The sequence below is a fragment of the Neopelma chrysocephalum genome, unplaced genomic scaffold (genome assembly GCF_003984885.1).
Source record: "Neopelma chrysocephalum unplaced genomic scaffold, ASM398488v2 Primary Assembly neopelma1_23, whole genome shotgun sequence".
Lineage (NCBI taxonomy): Eukaryota > Metazoa > Chordata > Aves > Passeriformes > Pipridae > Neopelma > Neopelma chrysocephalum.
Window position 1 is genome coordinate 2,131,311 of NW_020897691.1, and position 6,007 is coordinate 2,137,317.

The window sequence follows — 6,007 nt, forward strand, 5'->3', positions numbered from 1 at the left end:
GAGTCATTATCAAAAACAGTGTATGATTTTTTTAATAATTGATGTGCAAAATATTTACCACTACAATATTTATCACACTAACAATTATGTAACAATATATAAAACTAAACACTAAAAGTTGTAATAAATTTGTTAACTTGGCTACTCTGTGTGAATTAGTGGCCTAAAATTATAACTTTTGTGAACTGTTTGAGATACCTTGTTCTTATGGCCTGTCATTAGCTTTGTAAGTGTGGCTGTGTGAATTTAGAATGCTGCAGTCCTATTTGCTCATCTTTCAAGCACAACTATTTTATGTGTTTACTGCAAAATTCCCACCTTACAGAATGTAAGTATTGTAACAGTCAGTCTTTGAGTAGCACCAGGTTATTCACAGTTTTGTTTTTTAAAAATTTCAAGTCTATCTTTGGTCCATGCTGGAGTTGTCACAGCTGAATCCTTTATTACAGTAGCGATGCAGAGATTTATGCTAGACCTTTCTCTCCCATTACAGGGAATGGAAGATGGTTAGCATTATCATTTGAACAATTAGCTGTTCATAAAGTAACAGAAATGCAGACTAAGAAAGAGGAGAAGGAGAAAATGTGAAGGGCAAAAGGATAGGAAGAGATGAGCAGGGTACATAACTTATGAAGATTTTAAATAGACTAGTTGGTAAGAACTTTCATGATCCTGCATGCAAAGGGAAGTGACAGGTGTGGTGAGTACCATGATAGCCTCAGAGCCAATTAATTTCTCTTAATGATGTTTCATTGATTTCATGCATTACTGGAGAAATACATAGGATGATTTGGTTAGAATGCCATTTGTAACCTGTAAATGTAGGAGTCTCAGTTGACTTGTTATCTTCCAGTACGTCAGGACCCTGTTGGGAGGCATTTCAGCACCACTTCCACACTGGGGAAGGGATCCCCCCTGTGTTTTGAGGCAGACATGAATCTTGAAGCTGTGCCCACCCAGCTTCCAGTGCTGGGGCTTCTGCTGCTGCCCTGGATCCCATGGAGGCAGGAAACTGTGGGATGTGTGGTACAGATCTGTCCTACAGCCTTGTGACCTTTCTCCTTTTTCAGCTCCCAGAAGAAACTGGATTGATGCAGAATGTATCTAACTTCATGCAGAAGAGTTGAGTCTTGTACTACTAAGACATTATTTTTTATCACAATGATTGTATCAGTCAGATCAGTATTGACAAGCATATTGTTTTTGCTCCTGTCCCTTTCATAACATCAGTCTCCTGCTGCTGTTTGCTGCTGGAATACTGCAACAACTAAGTGAAATGGATATGCAACAACTATACTGTGCTAAACCAGCCAGAAAGAACAGCCTTTAAGAACACATTTATCCTTGGCTTATATAAACAACCTTCAGCTCAAGAACAAAATTTGACTGTCTAACATCCAGAGGTAAGAGAAGAGAAAAACCTGGCTATGAGGTTGGAAGGTTTTACAAACTTATATTTTACCCACATATAAACATCTCAGTTTGAAACTATCTGTTATCAGGTATTTTTTTAGTCGATCTATTTCACCACAGTTAAGGAGCATTATTTTTTGTCTCTCATGAAGGAAAGGAGGAGAAGGGGAGGTGAGGCTGGGGGAGTCCCAGAGGGTGGGGATGCCTGTTCCTGCTGCTATTATAGAGTGGCAGTAGCTGCCCCTTCTGAGTTGGACTGGTACTTGCGTGTGCCCCCATCCCTCCCTCAGTGGCAGCAAAAGCAGGATGAAAAATAGGAGGGAGAAGTGCCGCAGCTGATCTCCCTTTTTTTCTGCCGCAGGCAAGTGCTGCAGCCTTTTAGTTCCACTTGCCTGACGCCCAAGGCTGCTTTGCCTGCTGCTCTGACCTGTCTCCGCATTCCATTTATCCAGCTCAAGCTGAATATTATGAATTCTCTTTTCTCGCTCTGTTTTTACCAGATTAGTATTGAAGAAAAACTTGTAATGCATCAAAGCTAACGAGGAAATTAAATAGATTTTTAGTGCAAATTAGAATACCCGTTATTAGCAACAGACTTGGCATCAAACGCTGCCTGTCCCTGTCCCTTTTTCCTCCAGTTTCCTTACATTTTCCAACAGTGTTTGCGCTCCCTCTTGTGGCTTGCTCAGCCCGGTGCCTGCGGATACATGAATTGGCCTGGTCTCCTAAAAACGTGTTCTCATTGCACATTTCCCTTGCATATGGGAAGATTCACTGTTTCATGTCTATTATATTTTGTCGATATTGTGTATACTTCTGTCTTTAAAAAATTATGGGAAATAGATATCTGTAACTAATAGGAAATCGCAGATGTCACAGTGATAATTTGAGGAGGTTTCGTCTATGCACATTCTGGGGCATCCAGCCAGATTGTGTAGACATGATACTGGAGCAGCATATTAAAGTGCTTCTAAATCAATTTTTTGCCTTGCTGAAACTTTCTCCAAGAGAAGATAAAATTCCATCTGTTACTTCTCAAAAGAGCCTGAGGTCTGCTCTGAGGGAGACTAAAGTGTATGTATATTGATTACCCTTGCTAATTTTCACCAGTCTATCTTCACAGATAAATCACTGAGACTGAGGCCAGGATACAGTGTAGAATTATTAAAATTTATTTAATAGGCTTGCTGCCACCCTCTTATTTATTTATGTTAACTGATTTTCTGTTATTTTAATGAGCTTCCAGGTGTAGCTAAAATGGGATTTTGTTTCTGTGACGGATGGATCTGAGACATTATTGAGAAAATACTTTTCAGCTTCATGTATCCTATTGTCTTTATGGTTTATCTAACTGACTTGCAACAATATGCCCTCAAGACACTGTGCCTTTCATTTGATTTGCTGTGCTGGTGTGAGGAGAGTATTGAGCACATGGAATGGGCCATGGCTGATATCTAGAACACTGTCAGTGCAAATTCCATCTGCAATTGCTCTTTTCTAAGGCATACTGAAGCCTTCACAAAGGGGCACTTACACAATCGGGCAAGATTTTCTTTCCTTATGCCAAATATGCATTTATTTTGGCACCCTTTCAGTAATATGTCTACCGGCTGGGTCTGAAGAAAGCTTAAAGTGCGCTTGTGGGCTATTGAACATGAATTCCAGTTATCCTCCTAGAGGTAAAATACGGAAGAGAATTTTTGTCCACTTTTGAACCCTTTCAGCACTGACCTTAAAAGATCCTTTGGGTAGATGGTGTTAGTAAAGCATCTATGTACATCACACAATACCAGTCACATGATGGCTCCTATTATTCATGACTTGCAGCTTCGTAGAGATAGTTGTAAAATAAGTGTTTATTTGAACCCATCAGAAACAATGAAACTTTACAAATCTCAGTTTCTCAGTTGCCTGAAAGCTTCTAAAATAAGGGACTAGTAGGACAGGATAGAGGGGAAAAAAATGCGTAGAAAGACATTCTTCTCTTTTCAAAAGCATTGAAACAATGCCTGATGTTTCTTCTGGTGTGAGGAGCTAATGGTAACCATATGACTAGTACATATTTAGGATGTTAAAGAGTATATAACAGCATCTAGAGATGTTCAGTACATAAATATTTCAAGTAGCGTAGCTATTTATGGCTACACAAAATAGTCCAACTCATGAATTTCAGACATACTTAAGTAAAAGCTTAGGATATAGCGGTCTGTCTCCTACCCTGAAGCTACTCCTATTGAAGTTAATAGTGTGTATACTTTCCAGAATTGTTATGAAATGTACTGACAGTGGGGAGCATTTGCTTCAACAGTTGTATTGAAATAGATTATTGGTACCTATTGCTGCAATAATGTGTGATAGGATAATAATCATATTTACTCTGAGTTTTCTCTGACTACATTTTATACATCCAGATCAGGGTATTATTGTAAAAACCACTCAGCTTCTAAAAGGAATCTGGGAGATCATGTGCTCCCAATTTCCAAGGTGACTGAGAAATTAGTGATTAGAAATGGACATGTTGCTACCTAAAGTGGACAGAATGTTTCCCAGGAACAGCATGTCCCAAGCCTTAGCTTTTGAACATCAGATCCTAATAACCAGTCCTTGAAACACTACAAAGAGGCATATAAATGATGATGTCTTTCTTTAAAAGATAATGAACAGCAACAGAAATTATAGCAAAAATGTCAAATATTGGAAAACTGGGTAACCATGTCTTCCTTTCTTTATCTAGGCATTTATTGTTCTTCGAAATAGAACTTTTAGACTAACAAGGCATTGTTTTTTCTGAGTGAAGGCCCTTCCATGTTCTTATTTTTTCCTAAAAATACCTAAAGGTATTTTTTAAACTAGTTTTAACATTCTTTTATAAATATTGTGTTCTTTTCTAACAGAAGGCCCAGATGTTTGGACTCTGATAAGTAAAGAAGTAAACACAATGTATTTGAGATCTCTACCTTATCGCAAGGAAGTTTGTGAAGATATCATTGATTTAGCAGTGGGGAAAGGGACTGAATTGGTACATACAGAAATTTTTGAGAGAATGATGTTCAAGTGAGACAGCAAGTACTTTAAAACTAATATATCCATACATTTATTTTGCACATAGCAAACAGTCACATCTGAACATAGCGAATTCACTGATCCTAAGAATATATCAGCTTCCCTTGGAAACAGCTTGAGATGTACATCAGTTACATAGCAAAATCGTTTTATATCCAAATAAGGTATGTCACCCTGTAGAGGGAGCCATTGGGTTATCAAGGCAAACATGACTATTTTATTTTTATTGCTGGAATTTGACTTTTTTTTGTGTATGTTCCTGTTGTGTCATTAGTTTTGTGGCGTTTTTTATTATTGTTTTTTGTTTTATAGTGAGCTTGCATGAGTGCTTACTGATTTAGTTTTCTTCAGGCTTTGCTACATTTTGCAGAAACTCATCTCTTAAACCATTTCACCTTCCTAGGGGTGACAATTATATGCTTAGTGCTTTCTCTGCAAAGGAAACAAGATAGAAGAAGAGGTCCATCCTGTTCCAGAGTACCAAGGACAGTGCTTAATTTTTATAATATGCAGCAGATCTCACAAGGGTACAAACTGTCCAAGTGTCATATCTGGGTTTAGAGTGCTCTGTGCAGATGGGAGCAGGATTCTGCTGTGGCTGGGGAAAGGAGAATTGAGTTATTTTCATGGGAAAAAAGACTTGCCATGAAGGACAGTCTAATGTAACATGTACAGATAAGGGATGATTTTTTCAGAATTTTATTTGTTGCTTGCTGGTTTTGGTTTTAATTATACTGTAGCCCACCATTGCTAGTCTTTCCCCAAACCAGAAAGCTGCACTCCTGGTTGTTCTTTGCCAGTCTGCTAAGGTGACTGTGTCTGGCATTGCCTTAGGTGTTGACAGTAGACACATGCTGAATTATGATTATGTCAGACTGACAGTTCCTCTTGGGAAGCTGAAGTTGTTCTATTTGTATTATATGTGAACTCAATTGGAAGACATAGAGCTGAGAGATTTTTAATTGCAAATAGAGGTTCAAGAGATTTTTTACGCTACAGCATCATACTACTTGCAAGTTAACATCCTACCTCTTACTGTCAGATCTTCCCTGTTACAGCAATTATTTTCTTTCTTCATAAGTAAATATGCCATCAAATTAGGAACTCCACCCATTTCAGAACAGTACAAGTCTGAAGAACATAGCAAGTCATTTTCACCATGTCAATCCATTTCCTACTGTTTGTGAAACTTTTCCCTTGATTTTGGAGCCATTTAGCACCTAAGAGCAAAGATGTAACTGTAATCTACTGGACTTTCTGTGTTATAACAGAATTGTCTTTCTTGGAGTCAGTCAGCGTCCAAGGAGAGCTGCTATTCTTTTCACAAACATTTGCTTTAGTAAACTGTAAGTTTGTATTGCCTAGAAATAGTTTTCCTATATCTTCTGGCTTATCCTTGTTCTTTTCCAATCCTTCTGAAGTTGTCTTTATAACCTTTTTGAAATGATCTCCACTGGCTCTTGTACATACCAGTTTAGATAACAGTGGAGAGTTATCTCCTCACTGCATTTTTTTCCTTCTAAAGAAGAGA